Below are 24,563 nucleotides of genomic sequence, written 5' to 3' on the forward strand. Positions count from 1 at the left end.
AGTCCATGCATGTGCACGTGCTTGTGGCTAACGCTAAGGTATAGCTCTTTGGTTTATTAAGGTAATAGTTAAAAAAAAATCCTGTTTAATGTTTCACATGAGTGATTTTCTTTCTCTCTTTATATATTAGTAATGTAACAAACAGTTTAAAACCCGAGATCGCTAGCAGAAGTTAACTTTTACAGTAGAATTATATCTGCAACTGATTTTCTGCAACATTTTCTAAACGTTTTCTTATGCTCTGTTTCAACAGGTTCTTGTGAAGATGCAGTGGAAATGTAAGTTTTGTGAATGTACATGTGACAAACGGGGTTACCTATTAAAACATTATAGGTTAAAACATAGAAGTTACAGCAGAACTGTTCCATTTCCTTGCCTACATCAAGATTGCTTGTACATCGTAAAAAGGCCGAGTGCGCAGAGACGCGCTATACGCGCAAGACGCGTTTACATGCCAAGTGGAGTGACCAGTGGCGTCCACGCAGTCGCTAGCGATGAAAAACGATCTTACTGCGCACTGAGGTGACAGAGTCCGATCGTTTTCAGGTTAAAGGGACGGCGCGGAAACCTTGCGCTTATTTACATAGCTGTATTGCTACAAAAAAGCAGATGCTCCGTAAATCAAAACGGAAGGCGTCTCTTTGACCCGAAGCTCACAGAGAGACCGTATATATTACGTAAACATCTAGGCAGATGTGCGCGCGGCCGCTGGAGGTTGTAATCCGCTGTCGCTTTCTCAAGTGCGCATGTATGTGTGTGTGTCTGTGTATCTGTGAAGGCTATGGCAAACCGTATTAACATTAAGTCTTTAAAATGAACTAGTATCAGTTTTATGTTACCTGTATTTTTAATACTAGCAAAGAACACAATAGTGTCTATAATCTTTTTCGGTTTTACCTGAATCCACACTATTTTCTAGCCTCCATTTAATTAGTAGAATAGTTACTAGTAAAATTTGATCTTGGTACCAAACAAAAAAATGGAATTGAACACACTGGGGGGAAAAAAAATCCATAGGAACACATTTCATTTCGTAATCACAAACAAATGGCGAGTAACCAATTTAATTAAATGCGGTTACACTGGTGAAAAAATTGCTGTAGAAACTATTTTCAACAATTTCACAGTTAAGTACAAAGAAATGGCGAGTAACACATTTAATTAAACCATGCAATTTTGAAGTAGAAAGGCTCTAGCTGTATTTTCTTGTAAAACTTACTCCAATCATCTTTGTTTTATTTAGTTTGAAGTTTGAAAAAATCTAGTTTTTTACATTGTAACTCAATGGCATTCAATGGGAAACAATTGCAATGTCAGTACACAAGTTATATGAGTTTAATAATTTGTAGTATAAACACAAATTTTTAAGTTGATTAAATTAAGTTGTTATGCAACTAATTGAGCTGTGGACCTGGAACCAATTAATCTTATCTATGTCAATTAAAATCAAGAGCTAGCATAGTAGATGCTAATTTATTTAACATACAAAGTTAATGAAAAAGTAAGACACTACTTGTCACTGGCATTAGTGCATCATTGGTTATAGAGTCAATTTAGTGTATACCTTTATTATACACCCACAACTTAACTACGAGCACTACACTTCAACACAAATGTTTAATTAAATCAGTACATTAGAATTTTTAACTTGCAACCTTGCATTTATGTTGTGAAAAAATCCCTTGAAGTTCTTTTTATAGTCACTACTGAATGACTTACTAATAATTAAAAAGTAACTAGTAACATAAAGAGACACTAGTAACATAAATAGACATTAAATGAAATAAATGTTACAGCAGCTTGCCATAGCGAGTGTGTGAGCGAGATTGCTTGGTTAAATTGATGGTGCTGCATCAATCAGGGGTGTGACTAAATAGACCCTTTCCCATGAGCCTGACAGATTAAAAAGGAGGAAAGCAGTGTTTGTGTGTGTGAGAGAGAGAAAGCATGTTTTTGAGGAGAAAGGTCACAGGACAGATTTTAGCAGGGTAGATATACTGACCGTGTACACTAAGCCAAAGGCACATGGTCCTCTAAAGAGAGAGGGGGGAAACACACCGTTATATGAATATCTGACCTTCTTTCTTAAATTGAACATTCTGCATCATGTTCATGAAGCTCTTTTCTGTACTGTCCACCACATGATCCAAAAACCTATTATATGGGTTCTAAAGATGAGTACAGCACACAAGTCATCTTTTTTGGAGCACAACAAACCCTGGTCACTATATACCTCCATTTTAAGGAAAAGAGCTAAAAACAAATTCTGTTGTGTTTTCCACATAATTGTATTTTTGTTTTTGGGAAATATGTGAGCTGTTCCTTTAAGTCTCCCCTCAGACACGGACAGCCATCTTACAAACACATCAAAAAATCTTACCAGCCCTAAACTTTTAACCGCTAGTGTATAAAAGAAATTAGTATTAAACTAATAAATAACTTGCAATTAGAGACAAAAAGTCAGTCAAACCATGTACGCCATCATAATTTAAGACCACCAAGGTCCAAATAGCACAATATACTTGAAAGAGCTACTCTGGATTCAGCCAAAGACATTATTTCTTCATCTCAATATGAACTAAAGAGCTTACTGAATAAGCAGCAGCACATACCAATATGAATTCGAATGGCATTACTTGAAAGCTTAATCAACTTCATCTTGGGTGAATAGAGTTATATTTACAAAGAAATTAGGCTGCAAACACTCGTGCCACACTGTAAAATAAAATGCAGCCGATGTGAACAGTGACCGCAGTTAATACTAAAGGCATCGCTAGTGAGTATACTTATGTCCATGTGTAAGATTGATGCTAATGGTTAGTGCATGTGCGTGTGTTAATGGGTAGCACCAGTGGGTGTTTAAGTAAATGATTAACTTTGTTAAGTGTGTCTAGGGATGTTTTTTAGACTCTGTCAGTCACATTAGGTTAGATAGATCACACGTCTAAATGCTCTGATTATACAATTAAGCATGTATGTATGCGTGTGTGTAGTCATGGGTGTTTGTGTCTGTGTGCAGGTGCATGTGTACGTCTCTGAACCCACTGTTAGCAGCAGGGTTTGTGTGTCTTCAGGGATGTGTTTCATCTGCCTTGTTGTTTTCATGTAGGTGCAAGTTTGCTTCATTAAACTGATGTGTTTAATGATCAATTCACACACAGGGCTGACTGACCGGAACGCCTTGTGTCTTTCTGTCCTCCTTGTCTCGTTGTTTTAGTCTGTGTGTAGTGTGTGTGAAGGCAGGACATGGCGTCTAACTCTACCACTAAATTTTTTGCCCTTTCCCAGTCTTTCAGCGTATCTGATATCATTGTAATTGGAGCATATTTTTTATTGAACGTCGCAGTTGGAATATGGGTGAGGCGTATTAGTGTATTTTCAGAACTGTGTGTTTGTATTAATTGTAAATAACATTAGTATTTAAATAATAGTTCACTAATAATTATATATATATAAGTTTTGTATAAGAACATGTGGATGTAAACTGCAAATACAAAGGAAACTATTTAAAATGGAACATCTATGATGTTAGAGTGGGAAATGCAACTTAATTTAAATTTTGCATAAACTGTTGTGTGTTTATGTATGTTGTGTGTGTGTGTGTGTGTGTGTTTCAGTCATCTTGCAGAGTGAGCCGAAACACACTAAGTGGATATTTTCTGGCTGGCAGAGACATGGCTTGGTGGCCGGTGAGTGATAATAAATGTAAACTGACCCAATTGAAGCATTTTTTTGTGTGTTTTTTGTAGTTATATGTTATATGTTTATTTATTTTAACAGTGTTTACTATGGCTAAAGCCTGAAAATTAGTAGATAAAATACAAATATTATTTTAAATAAACAAAGTCAAATCTATAAATCAACCAAAAGAAACTGAAAAATGTAAAACAAAGAAATAATAGTAAAACAAAGAAACACATGCACGGTAGATATACTGACCGTGTCACACATTATGAAGATTCTGCGTCAAATCAAATCACTAAACAAATTTGTGACATTTATCATGTAAACTCTTTTGTACAAAAGCTAAAATGTCCAGCTTCCACTGAAGCACAAGATGCGCTTTAACATCTCAACTCATGCTGGAGAACATGATCATCAGGTTTGATTAAAGCAGACCAAATAATAAGACATTAAAATCAGTGTTAATTAAACCTTTTGTGCATATTGTTATGTATAATGTTTTTATTTATTTTAACTTTTTTTTAGTGAAGTGACATGTGGCCAAGAATGGAGACCCATACTCAGAATTAGTGTTCTGCATCCAAAGTGCACACACAGCAGTGAACACACACACACACCGTGAACACACACCCAGAGCAGTGGGCAGCCATTTTTGCGGCGGCGCCCGGGGAGCAGTTGGGGGTTCGGTGCCTTGCTCAAGGGCACATCAGTCGTGGTATTGAAGGTGGGAGAGAGCACTGTACATTCACTCCCCCCACCTACAATCCCTGCAAGATGACTGGGTACGAGACTCTAACCCCGCAACCTTTGGGTTACGAGTCCGACTCTCTAACCATTAAGCCATGACTTCCCACAACTAGTGGTTTTAAATATTTGGACCCCACTCTATATGTATCAGGAAAAGTATATTTTAGATGCTGTAACAAATCACAATTTAACAACATTTTAAAATCTTTTGCAATTTCTTTAATTAGTCCTGCATAATGACAAATCATTTTTTATATTATTACATTTCCATGTAGTATCTCAATTAAAAAGAGGTCACAAAAACAAATGAGGTCATACAAATATAGGCCTGTAGATAATTATTATAAATATGAGACATGCATAATAATTATATATACACGAATTAAAACAATTGTAAAATCTACTTGTTTTGAGTCCAGTCTGAGAACTGCACTAATATGTAGCATGAATGGATGCAGATTGGTGCATCTCTGTTTGCCAGCAGTGAGGGTTCAGGATTGTTCATCGGTCTGGCTGGGACAGGAGCAGCAGGAGGGATCGCTGTAGCCGGATTTGAATGGAATGTGAGTGACATAATTTTCTTTAATGCCTCGTTTCCATTTTCTCCCTTGCATTTATGCTAAACAAAGGCAAAATGTTTATTAGTCATAATTCGTTATTGAGCATTACTGCAAACACAAAAACTAAAGAAAATACTTCATGTAAATGCACCTGTATTCGATCAGCACTAGGGGGAGACAGAAGACCAGCTTCCGTCCTAAAACAGGAATTATGGGTGCTGAAAATCCTGGGGCGCGTTCAAGCACAAACCGATGTGCACCGTTTTGCTACTGTTTCCGGGTTGAACGGCATGTTTCCTGGAAACGGTGTGCAACAGGGTTTGAGATACGTTTTCTCTTGTTTGGTGGGTGTGCCAAAAATGTCCGCCCAATCAGCAGCAGCATGTATATAAACCACGTGGTATTAAAGAGGCAGCTAGCACAATGTAATTAACATTAAAATAAATTTACAAGAGCAAGTATATTGTTTGCACATGTTTATTTACATTAAAGGCAAAATAACTGAAATGAGAAGAGCACAAGCATAGATCTGGAACTTCTTTAAGTCTGTCTAAATATCATTTAGTAATTGCAATGTCTTCTGGTCCATATCCTTTCCTTAGGAAGGTGTGCTAGACACTGATTAATGTAACATAAAAATACTATACATATTTATATATTTTGCTATGGCATTGTGGAGTGACACTTTCATAAACGTTTCTATACTCCTCTGATTATATAATGGTAAATATTACAATATCATAGCACAACAACAGTGATCAGCAATAATGATAAGCCTAATACTCACAATAAAAATAATAAGGTCATATAGATCATAACACAGTCTCGGAGGTAAGAATTGGATTATCTTTCACCTGAAATGTTTGTCTTTTTATCCTGAAATGCGAGGCAAATGTTGGATCACAATAATTAGGAACCACAGTTTCCACAAATCCCTTCACTCGATTGGGATGTTATTCTCTTTTATTCTGGACGGCAAGGGCAGTGACTGTTACATCGAGTGTATTTTACGGTATTAAACACGTATTTATACCGATTTCATCAGGCTCCGAAAATTCTTCAAAAAGAACACAAAGAATGGCCTTCTCAGCTGCCATAGTTGCAACTCTTGCGTCGTCAGAAGAGTGTTCAACGCACCACCGTTTCCCGTTTAAAAAATGTTTTGCACCGTTTTGTCGGGGCTGAACGCAGGCCTGTTCTTGGTTTTTGTCTAGACTGACGGTCAAGTCTGTCAGTCCTCAAATCCTTACATCAAGATAAGCTTGATTTTCTAAGTTGAAGTAGATGGAAATTTTTATATTCATGATACAGTAGACCTAAAAAGTATTTGCACACTTTAACTGCCCGTATAACAGTTTGAATGTCATTGTATTAGATGATAAAATATCATACCAAATAGAATTTATTTGAACCTTTCTTGTGTTAAAAAACTGGGTACTTCAAATTGACCCCCAACTGGTTTCCATGCAATTTGCCAAAAATCAACACTATTAGTGTAAACAGAAAACCCAATGTAGCTTTTCAAAGACTAAAAAAATATAAACAATTCCCATCTATTTTCTATTGTGTCTAAGGTCAATTTTATGCACATATTTTCATGTTCAAAATGAGCTGCATAGACACAAAATTAAAAAATTAAAAATGCTTTTTTTCATGATTACTTGTAGTGACTATTTGAGCACTGAGTTGCAAATAACTACACCTATGAAGAAAAATATAACAAATAAACTTTACAAGCAAAACATTTCCAAATCTAATAATATATTATAGTTGGAACATACAGTATATCTAATAATATAACAATAAATGTGCCTTAATTTTCTAAATACTCTTTAGGGCCTCTGTATTGAAAGCAAATACAATAATGTCTCATGCAGTTTTGCTTCTCAGGTGAATTGATCTTGTTTTTTAGAATGTTTAAATGTGTCTCACTGCAGTGCAATTACACTTTCTCTCTATTAGGCAACTTATGTCCTGTTGGCTCTTGCCTGGATCTTTGTCCCAGTTTATGTGTCTTCTGGGGTGAGTTTGAGACGTACACCCAACCACTTATACTGATGTGCCAACTGAGCTATTTAGAATGTGCATTAATAATTGAGAACTTATATTTAAGGCCGCCACATGTACCATAGACTCACAGTCTTTTTCTCTCACACACAGACACACCACATGTGCTACTTTCCCAGATTTGCCTATTAATTTGCTTAGTTCATGCCATTCCCTCTGCACTTCCTGTCTCTCTCTCTTGCTCTCTCGCTCTCTCTCTCAAAGATTGTCACAATGCCAGAGTATCTGGGTCGGCGGTTTGGAGGAGAGCGAATTCGCATGTACTTGTCAGCTCTCAGTCTGATGCTGTCCGTGTTTACCAAGATCTCAGTGAGCACAAAAGCACATACATTCATATGTTTGGGTTTTTTTTGCCATCTCATTCACACATATACCCACAAAGCTAAAAATCAAACATTAATCTACAAAGGCTTCATTTATTGAGTCCCGTATTGCTGCGCTGACATGTTTCTGTACCTAAGGAATTTGAAGCTGTGAAAGAATGTTTAGCTGTGTTTCAACATCTGTTTTTCACTGCACACACAAAAACACTCACACGCAAATGTTCAAGCTTGTTAAATGCCAAAGTTTAATATGTAGCATTAGGGGTTTGTTAAAACATATGAACTTTGGCATTTAACAAGCATTATTTGTCATTTGTCTGATAAGTGTAATTAATGATAAAACTACCGTATAAAAGTTTGGGGTCAGAACTTTAAGAAATTAATATTATAAAATCAAGAATTAGCACTGGCCATAAGGAAAAAAAAGATGAATGAGATCTCCTTAATATTTCAACTGTTTATCATAGACAACGATGTGATAAAATGGAGAGCAAACTGAGACTTTTGCTGAAGTCTCCCACTTCTTAAAAGTTTCCTATTAAACAAGACTCCAGTAATCTCAAATGTCTTTTCTAGAGTTTCAGAAGACATCTTACAAACTGTGCTTAGATTATATGACAATATAATTTGACAAATGATACCAAAGTGAAAAAAGTGAAATTTGAAATATGTTAAGATAATAAGATCAATTGATCTAAGCTATATTGTCCACATTCATTTTGTATACACTGTAAAAAGAAATCCGTTAAATTTACGGTAAAAAAAACGGAATTTTACCATAAAAAAATATGGTAGCAACATTTTAGGTTTTACGGTTTTAACTTAAATTGAGTTAAAAACCGTAATTTCATTAACTGATATAATGTTAATATACCAACCTACTGAAGTACTGAAATATGTTTTGTACCTTTGTAATACACTGATAACCACCAAATGCAGGTGGTGATGAGAAAGTCACATGATGAACCAAAGCCCATTACAACCAGCTTTTAAATAATAACATATATAGAAGATGCACAGTGTCATTCACATAAACACGAAACACCATCATGGTAACACACATGAAACTGAAATAATGCAATAAACATTCATTTAACAACATCAGGTGTAACATACAACCTAGTATACAAAACTGAAAAAACTAAGAAGAAACAGTTATTTCAACAACAAAAAAAAACATCAAATTTGAAATGTAACGCAGAGAATTTTGGGAATGTCAATTTACGGTTATTCACTGTAAATTATACGGTCCTTTTCACTTCCAAAAATGGTATACTAGCGTAAAATTACATGTAATGTCAATACAGTTTTTTCACCGTATATAGTAGAGGAATTTACGGTTAACCATTTTTTACAGTCTTTTATTGTTAAATTCACAGTCATTTTTTACAGTGTAGCTCTATATACTCTTATGTCAACAACTCTCATCAACTGTACTTCTGTTCTCCAAGCAATTTTAGGAGAAAAAATAAATCAGTGACAAAATGTGCAGTATAACTGAAAAAGCAACCTGATATTAAAATTCTGTATCTTTTGCAGACAGATCTGTACTCTGGAGCTTTGTTTGTCCAGGTTTGTTTGGGCTGGAATCTCTACCTCTCCACTGTGCTCATGCTGGTCGTCACTGCCCTCTACACTATTGCAGGTTTGTATTTGCATGTACTGTATGTATTTTGTATATATACTGTTCAAAAGTACCATTTATTAATGTTTTTGAAAGAAGTCTTATCGTGGAATATTATTAACATTTAAAATAATGTTTTCTATTTTAATATATTTAAAATGTAATTTATTCCTAGGATGCAAATCTGAATGACTCCAGTCTCAGTGTCACATGATCCTTCAGAAATCATTCTAATATGTTGATTTGGTATTCAAGAAACATTTCTTATTATTATTAGTGCTGAATGTTGTGGAAACTGATACACATTTTATTTCAGGATTCTTTGTTGTATTGAAAGTTCATAAGAACAGCATTTATTTGAAATGGAATGTTGCAAATGTCTTAACTGTCATTTTTGATCAATTGGATGCATCCTTGATAAATAAAAGTATTCATTTATTTCACAGAAAAATATTTCTAATCCCAAACTTTTGAATGGTAGTGTTTATATATGCATTAGGTACCATAAACTAACAATAAACGTACTTCTAAAGCATTTATTAATCTAGGCTAATGTGGATTTCCACATATACTAATGCGTTTTATATACTAATCAAGCTGTATAAGATGTCAACAGTTGTTCATAATACATGTTTATAATACATGAATCAACAGTATATTTATAACTTAACATTAACCTAGATTAATAAATAAATAAGTGGTACCACTACATTTTTCAGTACTGAGCAGTTTTCATAATTAGCACTTTTTTTTCAACAAACAGCAGTGTAGCATGACAAAGCACAGCTTTTGATGTCAGACGGTGTTGTGCATACAGATTTACAGCCAAGTGAGCAGATGCAATAATCAGTTGTGGTCTTAAAGAAGTTTCCTCTTGCTCTGTAAGATGGGGTAGCGTAATGGTTAAAGCTCAGGGCTTGAAACAGGAATGTTCCTGGTTTGAGTTGTGGATAGTGTAAATTATAAAGGTACTTAACCACAGCTTTGAGTAGCACTGTCAATTGTTTGGATAAAAGCTTCTATTAAATGACTACTTATTTAAACTTGCTCACCGAAGCCCAGTGGTTCAGTTTATTTCTGCAGTAGTAATTATGGTCTACATGACTGATTCCAGCATAATTGCATAATTACTTTAATCTGCCACACTGCTGTCACTGTATTCACTGCTCTGTCTACAAGTGCTGATTCAGACTTGACCCCATTGACTCATATCACATTAAACCATCATGAGAGAATTGAGCAATACCCGCTTAGTCCTCTGTTTCTCCAGGTGGCTTGGCTGCTGTAATCTACACCGACACTCTTCAGACCTTCGTCATGATCATTGGAGCGATCATCCTCACCATTACAGGTCAGTCTATCACAGGCCTCTTCTTTTATTCTCCACTGGCACTGATCTCATGTCAGCTGTTAATGGGGGAAGTAAGTACATCTTGAAAACAGATGGTGACTGTTAGAGAACATGTTTGGCAGGCACATTTCCCGGGTTATGTGGTTTACATTCATGCATTGCATGTAAAGAAATGTCATATTTTCAGCATCTAATGCTAAATCTTACCTTGACTTACCTCTGGTGGCCTGCTGAAATAGGCAAAAATGCCTATAGATGATAACAACAAAATAAATGAGAATGAAATGAGGTTCAATTATTTATCTATTTTCTAAATGGATACTTTTCAAATAAACAAACAAATCAATATTGGACTGCTATAAATGTTTTTTTCCCCCTTGGAAATTCATTTTCCTGGTAACTTAAAACTCAAATCAAATATGCACAAATTAAAATAATTGTAGAATTATTTTTAAAAGTGTAAAATTTAGAATATTCACCAAAAATGAAGCACTAACAAACGAGCTTTAATCTAAACAACTGCATTCCCCTGGCGGTATTCACGTTTGGGTCGAACGTTTGTCTTGGTCTTTAAAAAAAGGCAAAAACAACAACATATGTAATGTGGAGCAGATTTCACTGTGGCTGTCACAGAAATAAAAACCAGGCAACAAAGGAAATGTCCTGTAACACAGCTGTTCAGTACAGAGAAAATAATAATAGTAATAATAATAGTCCAATAGAAGGGTTTTATCGAATCATGTCAGGTTAGGGTACATTAAAACCGGCAAAGCTGGTGGAAATGGGGAAAATCCCAATAATGTCTTTAACAACTTACAGAAAGTCATCTCTAAAGGTTTTTAAGAACCGAAAATGAAATAAAAAAAACTTACACAGATACAAGCAAACAAAATATGAACACACACAAGTCTAAACAAGTTAAAGACATTTAAATAATATTTTTAATTGGAATCCATTTAAAATGTATATCCGTCATGTCATTTTGACATTACTACAAAGAACAAATAATGCTAAACCTCTACACATTACCCAAAAAGTAGTAGATTTAGCTGATATGTATTTATGCAAATGTTACAGCATTCAACAAGATTGGAGGCTACAGTAACCTGGAGAGTGTGTATTTGAAAGCTGTGCCGTCTAAGATCATCCCAAATACGACATAGGCCTCGAGTCAGTCCTATCTCCTCAACAATAATGCAGACGTTGAAAATGAACTCACTGTCAGTTTGTACTATACCTTAACATTTTCAACGTCCTTTTCTTACAAGCTCAGACAAGAGGTGAATGTGAAATCGTCATCACTGTGGTCACAAATCCACCACCAAATTCTTGCACTAGTCCATATTACTCAAAGGCACGTCAATAAAGAGTAAAGCTGCTAGTTTTGCTTTTCAAAGTCCAGAAAATGTCAGTGTTTGTTTGAGACTGTAACACTCGTGTCAGTTTAAGGATCCAGTTGAACTCCAGTTGAAAAGTCTTTTTCAGTGGAGACTGGTGGCTACATCATTGCACATTCATGCCTTTGTACTCAATACAAAGTAGTTGTTTTTTTTTTGTTTTCTGGGAAGAAAGCCACCATAAATCAGTTAATTTTCATTGTGCCTCTGTGTCAACAATTTATCCCCCAAAGAGGCCCGATGAGCGGGAGAGAGAGATTGAGAGTGCATGAGCCGCTGAGTGGGAGTTTGACTGATTCGCAGTCCTTCTATCGTATAGGCAGAGCTTTGTCTTCTAGGGGATCGACCAGAGCGTTTTAGATTTTGCTGGCCTGATCTATTTGAGGGGAGGTCAGCATTCATTTTCCCCTGCCAATACCTGTGGCCCCCCATCACATGGCCGCTGCTTTTAGGGAGTCTATAGAATATTCCAGGTTTACCAATCACCACTTTGGCCCGGCCATAAGCATCTCGAACAGGTGACCTGGAGACCATCTGGTAAAGAAAGGGAGGAAGGGTGTATGTGAGAAAGAAAAAGGATAAAAACCCTTGAGGCATAATTTCACATGGTACAAAAACAAACTATAAACTGTTCTGATGAAGTTTTCAAAAAGAATTCAGTAAACAAAAAAATAATGTTGGTTGATCTGTAACTTGGCAGGTAATCGTGCAGAGGTCTCTCTCAGCCAAGAATCTGAGTCACGCCAAAGGGGCGTCCATCTTTGCTAGCTATCTCAAGATGCTTCCCATGATCTTCATCATCCTACCTGGCATGATCAGCAGGGCACTCTACCCAGGTACTACACACACGCTCCAGGTGCTGTATCCGCTAGTGCTGCAAAAATTCAGTGCCATGTCATATTTTGTGCAAGCTTTGTCACCTTTTAAGCCTATACCTATATAAAATCAAGTCATACAAGCTTAAAGTGGTCAAGCTGGTTTTTGGTACATGGTAGCTGTTTTTTTGCTGGTCCAAATTGGACTACCAGACCTAAACAATCTTCACCAAGTTAGACTGCACTATTCTACATCAAATAGCAACCACACAAAAACCAGCTACACCCTTAAGCAGGGTAGTTTTATGCCCAAATACTAATACTACACATCATACTTAACTGAAGCATTTTATTCAAACATTAGATATGATAGAAATAGTATGAAACAAGACTAAACGATGGCATTATAAGTAAAGATTTGTAAGAACAGTCCCACTTTATTAAGTGGCCTTATGTACTTACATTTAAATGAATCATTTGATACAATGCACTTATTTTGTACATACATGCTTTTACATTGTACTTATATTTTAAAAATACCTGCATGTAATTACATCTGTAATTATTTTTATAATTGCACTGTTGACCCATCCCTTACACCCATCTTTAACCCTACCCATACCACCAAACCGGAATCTTGATAACGTCAGATAACACTTAAGCAAAACATGGTCAGGTCAAAGTGTCAGAATAATTTTTGGTCCCAATTTTTTTTTAATAAATTTTACCGGTAGTCCACTGTATGAAGAATTTTTGGGTATAATATGTCACAGTTTACTTTATTTTGCTATCCTCACTTACATAAATGTACTATAGCATCCTGCACCCACCAGTAAAAAAATATATAAAAAATTATATCTGGTGTCTAAATAAATTTTGGTTTGACTGTATATATTGACTGATAGCTCATACCATGCATCCAAGTTTCCTGACACCTTTACCTCAAACATTTTTGTTGCATCCATATGTGGACTACTTTTCCCATGGGAAAATTAGGATCTGTTATTTTCCAGGTCATGTCTGATAGACTACTTACATTTTCCCCTTCTCCCACCCACTACCCCCATACATGTGTTTTAGCACTTTTAGCAGGTTCAGGCGTGCTGGAAATGTCAAAAGTCCCAGAACACACACTGGCACACCCTTGTGCGTTCCATAACACACATGCCTGGCTTCTTTTCATCTACTTGAGACACTCCCAGGTTTAGGGACTGGTAGAGTGAAGAGCCAAATCTGATAAAAAGCACTTTCACATTCAGTCACACTAAAATAAAGTCCAACGTACCTTTGTTTTGTCTCTGTTCTGCTTGTTCAGTAGATTTTTCTCAGCAGTGTTTTGTTTGAAGTCATCCGATCGCAAATCCAGCATGGATTGAGAGAAGCGGGCCATCATGTTAAGCGCATCAGGGCTATGGTCTCCAACACGACCAGAACCCGTTAACCTTCCATTAGGGAGTTTATCACTGCTGTCGGAGTCAGTACATTCATAGTATTCATCTAAACTATATCACTCAGTATATTTATTTACAGTCCAGTGAGACTGACTTGCCTTTAAGAAACACAGCTTTATGTATATGTACAATACATACACACATTAAAGTGCACAAAACAAACCTGTATGATCCAGACACTGCACGGTCTCCATCCACAAACATGAATTTCTGACCCAACGAGCCTTGTACCTTCTGAGCAGAGTGTGTGTAGAATTCGGAACCACCGATGCATCTCACCCGCAGATGCTACAAACACAAATTGTTATTCATACACAAACACACTCAAACTACATCTTTTCTAATTTTAAGAACTCAACACCGTCTACAGAACAGACATTAATGCATGTGTCTTCAACTCACATTGAGGTGTCCTCTGTGCATGTTGGCTCTCTCACACATAAGTAGGAAGTGCTGTAAAGCTGCATAATCTATAATAATGTATATAGCTACTTTCTTTTTAAATCCAGCCTCTATTAGATCCTTAAAAATGTCAACGTCTGTGAAAACGTCCATTACCACAGCAATCATCTGCAAAAACACAAATGATTTTGTATTATTTCTCAGTATACAAATTACTATACACAACAGGTCATATTCCAATTCCAATTCTATTGTGAGCACAAAACAACTCCTACACACCGTAAATCTGTTGTACTGCACCTATTAAGACCTACATCTCGTTATAAGCTCTCATTGTGTGAAATGTCTTTGGATAAAGGAATCTCTTTGATTGAGTATTTGAGTAAGTATGTGCGTGTGTGTGTGTGTGTGTGTGTGTGTGTGTGTGTGTGTGTGTGTGTGTGAGCGGGAGAGAGAGAGTTTGTGCAGGTATGTTGGTATGTTTGTGTGTGAGTGTGAGTGTGTGAGCGAGAGAGAGAGAGTGCTGAGGGCCGACACACAATCACATTTACACGCAAATCAGAGTCCCTGCCACGGCTGCAGATGTTAGACGGACTCCAGAGACCACGACAATCCACAGGTGTGTGTGTGTGTGCGTGTGTGTGTGTGCGTGTGTGTGGTGTGTCTTTGGAGGAAGGTATCTGTTTGAGTGTGTGTGTGAGTATGTGTGTGTGTGTGTGTGTGTGTGTGTGTGTGTGTGTGTGTGTGTGTGTGTGTGTTAAAGAGAGCGGGAGGAAGATAATTTCTGCAGGTATGTTACTGGCCGAACTTTTGGGTTCAAGCTTTAGCAAGTTCTAACAAGCCAAATGAGTCAGTTGAAAACCAGTAAGATTGTGAAACGTGATGATGAATATTTGGTCATTCATCATGTTTAGTCTATTTTCTACTAAACTCAATTCATTCCTAACATTTCCACTTTTTTCTTCCACATCTTTTTAAAAATTAATCAGCTTGCAGAAAAAGAGTTGTGTTGAATAGTGCGTGTTGACATACATAAGCATAGTAGCCGTTTTGCTTAGTTAGAGCTGTATCCACCTATTAGTTTAATATTCAATATTTGCATTAGTAGCCTACTCAATCATCTCCATGACGCTGCATTGATAATTGCTATTCATAACCATTACAATTATAATTTATAAATGTCAAACATTCAGCATATTAAAGACAAATATTAAAGAGCCAAACCATGATTCTTTTTAGTAACTTAAAATAGTTTAATATTTTGGACCAAAAAGTGTTTTACACAGAGGAGAACTTCTTGAGGTCGACAAATAAATAACTATTTTTATTCTATAGTTATTTGCACTTATAAGCAGTTCTGAAGAAACTGTAATGAATCATTATATTTGTATTCATTTTATATAAGTTAAAAAAAATGTCAAACAACGTTTCAATAAACACAAGAAACTACTAAAAGTTAGAGTGTAGATCAGGTAGCCATAGCAACCCATCGACGCAAAAATAAGAGAACGCTGTCATTATTTAACAGTTTAGTTCAGTTTTACACATCACATACATATCTCGTGGCTAAGATAGTTGACATTTGGCTTACTGCGCTAAAAGCAAATTGGGTTGCGTACAATACTGTGCACCGACAATTGCTGACAGAAATTACTTTTTAAAAATCGACCCTCTGAAAGTCACAGAATAGCCTACACAAAAGAACAGGTTGAGAGCGTTTTTAACGGTGTTTCTGTGGCGGACTGACCATACAATCGTGCTTTTCAAGTTCCTCTAGTTTACCCACCTTCTGCGCTTGGGCTATGGCCTTTCTCACAACCTCTTTTATATGCGTCTGTCCGTCCATTGGCGGTTGCGTGTAGACATTGACGCGCGTCACTCCTCGGTATGAATTGCAGTCTGGCCACCCGAGGTCTAGATTCGGTATGGAGATATCAGAGCGGTCCGGCCAGTACTGCAAAGACACCGCGCCGTCCTCTCCCTCCGTTGTACCGTCTGGTTTTTGATGCTCAGAACCGGGTTTATAATCTTCTATGCTCCGACGCAACCGCTCGAGTTCGGGTTCCGACAGGAAAGGACGCAGCTCGTGCTCTTTCATATAGGCGTCAAACGCGTCGCGTCCTTTCGTAATAAGCGCTTCAAGCGCGAGCCGCTGATTCTCGCTGTAAAAAAACTCCGGTTTGGATTCATTTAGACGCCAGTTCACATGATTGTCATCAAGACACTGGACCTGAGAGAGAGCCATGGCGTTTCCACACACAATCCGAATTAGTCGATAGAAAGCGGATTCTTAGTTCTTCTTCTTATTTGTTCGTATTAGTTTATAAAATTAAAGCCCACTATAATCCCAGAAAAGTAGCCTATATAAATTCTTCGTAAAGTTTTTTTGTTCCTCTCAGTTAACTGCTAGAAAAAAATCCTCTTGCGATCGCGTTTCCATGGTAAAGTGACACCAGGCGATTCAATCGATTTTTTTTTGTGTTGTCAAATAAAGCGGCTCAGCGATAACTCAAGCACCAAAAAGCACGTTGTTCCATAGAAATAAAGGAGATGTTTTTTCTTAAAGATATAAAAGATGCCTCGTGTTATTTGATCATGTTTCCCCGAGCAGAGTCCTAGTTCAATAGTTGACCGCTGAGCAGGAGATCATCTTTCAGTTAACCAACAGGTAGAATAGAACAAAGCATCTCCACAGGCTCTAGCGATCAGACACACCTCAGTCACCTGACCAGGAGGGGCACTAACCCACCCACACACACACACACACGCGCGGAACAGACTCCAGACAAACCGACTGCATCCGAGTTTAGGGTCTGCCACAGAAGCATAAACCCTGGAAATCTCCGACGCTGAAGAGAAAAACAAGCTCCCGGATTGTTCACCAGAGTGTTGCAAGTTAAACAAAACTTTCAAAACAAAAGAGTTTCTTCCACGTTCCGTCTCCCGATTTAAATCATGCCTTGAGTTTGTTCTCCAGTAAAGTCCTGTGGGGCTTTTGTGTTACTTTGCCCTACTTCTGTGGAGCTTGAAAGAGGAAGAGGCCGGACGTCTGCTTGCATGAGCGCCGATGACGCGGCGTGCCGGCCGAATATTACACCGTTGAGTCAACAGTTAGTGGGTTTGGGCGGAGTATCCCAACAGTATCCGGGAAGAAATAAGTAACAAGAAAGTGAAAGAGACAGAAAGAGATTTCCCCTTTTGAATTCGTAGCAATAAAAGTAGTGGTTGTAGGCAGACACATAAATTGCACATGGAAGCTGCCACAATAACTTTTTCAATTTTTTTTTTATTTTGATTTTTTTACGTATTACATATGTATATACACGTTACATATGTAGATAGATAGATAGCATCTGAATCCCTTTGCCCTTTGACCTAAAGTAATTACTTGATGTAGCCCCTGAGATTTATTTTCAGTTAATATTTCAAAAAATTAACAGTAAGCTTGTATGGTCACAATTTTCTGATGATAATGGCCACATGAAATGCATGTAAACAAGAAAAAAATATTTGCTTTATTTTTTTAAAAATAATTGTTTATTTTAAAATGATTTATTTTAATTTCATATTTTGTTATTTAAATAATTATTAGCTTTTTATTTATTCACAAACCCCCTGAAGTTCCCTCAGGAAACCCCAGGGGTTCACAAACCACAGTTTGGGAAACCCTGACTTAGGTTGTCACAATTATTTTAAATACAGATGTTTTTGAAGGTTCTTTCAAATTGGTTTCAATAAATAGCAGGTTCCCACTTTTTCAAAAAAAAAAAATACAAATAAAAATTCAACATCTTTGCATCATCATCATCTTTTTTTCTTCTCTTTTTTCCTCCAGACGCAGTGGCTTGTGTGGACCCTGAAGAGTGTGTAAAGGTGTGTGGTGCAGAGGTGGGCTGTTCCAACATTGCTTTTCCAAAACTGGTCATTGAGCTCATGCCCAGCGGTAATCAGGATCACTTTTTTTTTATTTTTTTTATTGTGTATATGTTTGAATTGTTAACATGTACTTTATGTTTTTATAGTCCATGTCGTGGTCTTTTTAGTGTAAATCATGCAATTGTCCATGTGTGTTCCAGGCCTCAGGGGGTTAATGATAGCTGTAATGATGGCCGCTTTAATGTCATCACTGACCTCCATCTTTAACAGCAGTAGTACCCTCTTCACCATGGACATCTGGAAGAAGTATAGAAGTGGTGCTAGCGAGAAGGAGCTGCTGCTGGTTGGCAGGTGTTTATGACTGTGTTTGTTTGCATTTCTTGCATGGAACTGTTGCCTATTTGAAATCATCAATCATTATGACATGCATAAAGGTCACATGTTGTCTAAGATCCAACAGCATGGTGTTTTTATGCAAAAGCAATTACATGAAGGAATGTAAGAATGATTTATAGCCTCAGAAATGCAATGCACAACCGCAGTATGAGCTAGACATATTGGGGTGGATTAATCATTTAGATTAGCTCATATTTATGTCATTGGGTTGAGATCAATTTAAATGGAAATAAAAAAACACAAATACTTTATATAACTAGACAATGGAAGAAGACCAGCTAATGGGTTCCAGGATAGATTTCGTAGTAGAACTTAACTTTATTAACATATTGACTTTCATTTTCCATATTAAGAACTGTGGTTGAAAGTGAAGATCATAAAATCAATGTTGATTTGTTTTCCCAGGATAGTGACCGTTATTTTGGTGGTGGTTAGTGTGGTTTGGATCCCAATTCTTCAGAGCGCTAACAGCGGTCAGCTGTATGTTTACATCCAGTCAGTAACCAGCTATCTGGCCCCTCCTGTTACTGCCATTTTTGTAATGGCTGTTTTCTGGAAAAGAACCAATGAGGCGGTAATGCACACACAAACGCATGCATACAACAAACAAACTTTGTCTGAGGCCTCACTTAGACTAAGCACATATTGACATGCCAGCATTAACAGTCACATGCATTTCGAAGAAACCTCTGCTCTCTCGTGAAGAAGGAATGTCTTTTTTATTTGTAGCAGATTAGTGAGGGCGTGTGCATTTGCCTGTTTAAACACACAAAGAGTGTGTACATGTCTGAATGACAGCAAAAGAGAATGTAACTTTCACTAAGTGATTGAGAAGATAGATACCTGTATTTTACAGAAAATCGGTCACACCTTAATATGTCATTATATTGTTGTGTTGTTGAGTCATTATAAATTGTTTTTGAAAATGAAAAAAAAAAAACATTGATAAGTCACACCCGTGTGTAAGCTGCATTTTATTTGTACATTCAGCACAACTTTCCAGTTGAGTGTGACAGTGATGTTCTATTCTGTTTATTAGTACAATAATGTTATAGTGGAAAGAAAATTTAAATAGATTCATAAAATATTATGGATAGAAGGATGGATCGATGAATGGACGGGTGGAAGGATGGACGGATGGATAAAAGATAGATCTGTTTCCTTGAGATATTTGCTGGGAATAAACGGGGTTTAGATTCTTAGAACAAGAGTAACATTGTGTGAGAGTGCATAAAATACAGAACAAGAAAAAAAGACCTTGTGATTCACTCATTTGATTCTGTGAAAAACCCTCCAAACCTGATGTGCTTTGACAAATATGAGTAGAATGAATGTTTTAGAAGGATTGCGGTGTACCAGGCTGATTATCTTATGTTTAACTGGATGTTTTTGTTTTACAAAACTGCAGTTTCGACTGCATTAGAGCTACCGTATCCACCAACATATCTGATCACATTGTCTATAACTTAGCAAAAGCATAGCTGTTAAAGCAGCACTATGTAACTTTTGGCGCTCTATCGGTTAATAAACATTCCAACCGGAGCTACTTCTCTAAGTTTATGTGGCGATTCACGCAGGTATGTGTTACTCCGCAGCGGTGACGACCCGACCAGGCTACAATAGTCTAAATATAAGTACTTATTATAAGTGTACCGTAGTGATTCGGAATAAGACAAAAAATGCGCTTTGGAAAATGAATTCATGATGTGCTCGCTCATTATATACATTTTGCAAATTTTGAACACAGAAAAAGATACATAGTGCTGCTTTAACCGGGCAGTTTAACAAAAGAATGAAAACCTGTTGAACAAAACATTTAAGGACTTTAAAACTGAGAGGGTGGGATTTGAAAATTCCTGTTCGTTTTTACCCTTCAGGGTCATTTAGTGGAAAGTGATCCTCCATGCCCCACAGCAAATAGGAAATACCCATTTTAGCTACTGAGATCTCAGATAAGTAGCTTGCCTAAAGAAACTAAAACTGGTCAGGTGACATTCATGGGGTCGTTACAGTGAACGTATTTGTGTAAGAGCATCAGTGTGAGTCAGTGACACAAAATGTACAATAATAAAATCAGTTTAACTTGCATAATAGATCAAATCTGCTGTCTGTCGCAACACTTGTTTGGCAAAACACCTGGATAAATATCACTGAAATATAACTGACAAATATGTGATACTTCACAGGAATTGCTATGCTTGTCAAGGGACACCTTCACACCTTACTCCACCCTTAAGTACACTGAAAAAGCAAATAAGAGCCTGTTAGCTCAGGAATCCCAGCTCAGAGTTCATTCAGTGCATCCTCTCAAGATACCTGAAATGAATTAAGTGTTTAAAAATAAGTAATTAGTTTAACAGTCTCCCACGCTCATATAGCACACTGAGTAAATGCAACATCACCGCTGGTATGTAGAGCAACAGAGGATGCAAAATATTTCTGGAGATCAAACAGTAGAGCATGGTATTAGCAACACCAAGGGCATTTGTTCGATTCCTGATAAACTGATAAAACGTGTACCTTGAATGCAATGTAAGTCGCTTTGGATAAAAGTGTCTGCCAAATTCATAAACTTGTTTCCATAAGAGGTTTCTTGAAGAGTCTTCCTCGCGTGTGTTTGTTTGGTATTGTGTACACAGGGAGCCTTTTGGGGCCTGATGGTTGGTCTAGTGGTGGGATTGACACGAATGGTTCTAGAGTTTGCATTCCCTCCACCCCGCTGCGGTGTTTTTGACCCTGCTCCCTCCGTCCTAAGGAGTGTCCACTACCTGCACTTTGCCATCATACTCTGCGCCCTCACTGCTATTGTTGTGGTGGTGATCAGTCTATTGACCCCTCCACCCACTGATGAACAGGTAAATGTCTCTCTTGAAAAATGTTTTCGTAAATTTTTAGCTTTTCCCATAATACCTTAGTTTAAAAAAAAAAAAAAAACGTCAGAATTTCTGGAAACAAATTTTAAACCATTCCAAAAGGATCCTAATGGGAATGTTCTTAAAGGTTCCAAAATAAAACAAAAATTGGATCTTTCAGAACACATACAGAAGTTACCAATTATTGGGACATGATTAAAAATAATTTAACAAATATTTAAGTAATTAAATGATTTTTAAAATTCTTGTTGCTTTAACTGTCCAGTCTCAACACAATAAAGTTTGTGGTTGGTAAGATTTTATTGTTTTTGAAAAAAGTCTCTTATGCTCATCAAGGCTGCATTTGTTTGATCATGAATACAATAAAGACAGTAATATTGTTAAATATTATTACAGTTTTAAAAAATGTGTTTCTGTTTTAATATCATTTTTAATGCAGTCTATTCCTGTGATGTAAAGCCAATTTTTTTCAGCAGCCATTATTCCAGTCTTCAGTGTCACATGATCCTTCAGAAGTCATTTTAATATGCTGATTTGGTGCTCAAGAAACATTTATTTTTATTATTAATGTTTAAAACAGCTTAATACGTTTGTGTAAACCGTGACACATTCTTTTTTTCAGGATTCTTTGATGAATAGAAAGTTCAAAAGAACACAGTTTATTTAAAATAGAAATATTTTGTAATAACGTGTCTTTACAGTCACTTTGATAAATTTAATGCATCCTTGTTGAATCAAAGTATTAATTCCTATTAATTAATAAAGGGAAAAAAAACCTTTCTGACCCCAAATTTCTGAGTGGTGCTTTACTTGCTGCAGTATGTGTGAACCAGTATGCATTATGCAAACAGTAGTATGCTACATTGCTGTCACATGATCCATTATCTTAAATTAGGTTTTTGTATATTAATTGTATAATAATAATTAAATAATTACATATTTGTGTTGTTTTTGCCTCGGTATGAGTCTTAATCAATCCCTTCCTTCAGGATTTGTTTAATATTTAATTAATTAATTTAATACATTTATTTAAATCCAGACGTGTATTTGCAGTACATCATGTCTAGAGTGGCGTGTGTTTGATTTTGTTTCAGACGCTTAATCTTACCTGGTGGACTCTCCACAACAGCACTGAGAGAGAAATACCTCTACAGAAAGTAACTACACTCAGCCGCAGAACGGACGGTATGGAACACACACACACACATGTCTAGTTTACTATCCTTGTGGTAACTCTCCACAGGCGTAATGGTTTTTATACTGTACAAACTGTATATCACCCTACACCTAAACTTACCCCTCACAGAAAGCTTTCTGCATTTTTACATTATCAAAAAAACTCATTTTGTATGATTCATAAGCTGGGATAGAAAAACATGTACACACACACACATCTAATTTGTTTCACTATATTAGTTGGATGTCTCATAGACTTCCATTGTTTTTATAATAACAATAAATGTTATTTTCTATCACCTAACCAGACCTCTACTGCTAAACATAACCCTCACAGAAATACTAGATTTAAATAGAAACATGATTTGGCTGATTTATACTGTAACCCTCATCAACTAGTAAGGACTAGTCAGTCTTCAACATGTTTCATTACCTTAGTAAGGACATTTTTTAATAGTGAGGGCATTTTGGACCTCACAGGTACAGTACAGTCAAACCTGTACACACAGTGTACACACAACACGCTAATCCAGCTTCCTGATACAGAACAGAGTTGGGAGAGGAGCTTAAAGCATGATAGATCTCATGAGGATTGTTGTGGTCTATTCATCGGGGTGTGGTGCCATTCTATATTTGTGTATCAGTTGACAAAACAAAAGTTGTCCTATATGCGTGAGAACATTCACAAGGAACTGAGAAAAATACCAATTGTAATTTTCTTGGTTTTGAATGCAAGGCAGCCTACTGCATACGGTGGATTATGTTACCAAACGCAACATTAGAAAACTGTAATGAAGGTTAAAATGAAATATCTCAGCATTCAGTCATGCAATATGCCATTTAATTCAGCTATAAAGCCTTTTAATTATATGAAGTCAGGTTTTCTAAATTGTTCCATGATAATACCTTGGTATTCTTTTAAGAACGTTTAGAATACCATGTAAATCCCTTTTTATAAATCCCGTTTATAAAATGCAATCATTCAGTACCTTAGTATTTATCAAAGTATCATGGTATTACTGTACGATTCTCTTGCCAGTTAATTTCACATCCAGTATTTTTGTTTCAATATAGGTTGTGAGTCTGTGCGAAGGGGTAAGTGTGTCCGCACAGCTGGGTTCTGTAGCCCTCGACCTGGCCGATCTGCACCTGGGACGCCACCTCCCGTTATTCCCAGCACCAGAGAAGATCCCTTCTGGTCTCGCTTCTGCTGTGTCAATGCCTTCATTCTCATGTGCGTCAACATCTTCCTCTATGCTTACTATGCATAACACACACCGCCACACACAGAACATTTCTTTATTTTATTTTTTTTTAATACAAATTCAACACTTAGACTTCTGATAAAACCTTTGGAATTTTACTTATTACACAGTGATATTAAAATTACAATTAAATTGATACAATTCATTTTTTTAAATAAATAGTCATTTAAATCCAATGGAAACATGGTTCTGCAACTCACTGTTTTTCTTTTTCTCTAAAAAAAATAAATAAATATAAACCCACAATTTTGAGGAAAAAATTGCAAAAGTTTTTTCGCAATTCTACTTTTTTTTCTCAGAATTGTGAGTTTGCCTCTCGCAATTCTGTTTTTTTGTTTTTGTCATGAAATAAAATAAAAAAAGGTCTGAAGTCTGAATCATGTGACAAACTCAGAATTGTGAGGAAAAAGTCCCTAATTGTGAGATAAGAAGTCACAATTACCTTTTAATTTTTATAAAAAAAAATTGGAAAGAACGCCCATAAAATCTCTTTAAATTATTGGGCTACATAAGACATTTTATAGATTGTTTTAATAGTTGTTCAGTTAGCTTTACA

At 36.5% G+C, this 24,563-nt stretch overlaps 1 pseudogene; it reads left to right on the forward strand.

Moving 5' to 3' along the window:
• Positions 1 to 3,246: 3,246 nt before the first annotated feature.
• On the forward strand, positions 3,247 to 24,111 carry LOC107590734 (sodium/glucose cotransporter 5-like; annotated as a pseudogene).
• Positions 24,112 to 24,563: the final 452 nt, after the last annotated feature.

This window comes from Sinocyclocheilus grahami, unplaced genomic scaffold (assembly GCF_001515645.1).
Source record: "Sinocyclocheilus grahami isolate Dianchi unplaced genomic scaffold, SAMN03320097.WGS_v1.1 scaffold132.1, whole genome shotgun sequence".
In the NCBI taxonomy this organism is placed as follows: Eukaryota; Metazoa; Chordata; class Actinopteri; order Cypriniformes; family Cyprinidae; genus Sinocyclocheilus; species Sinocyclocheilus grahami.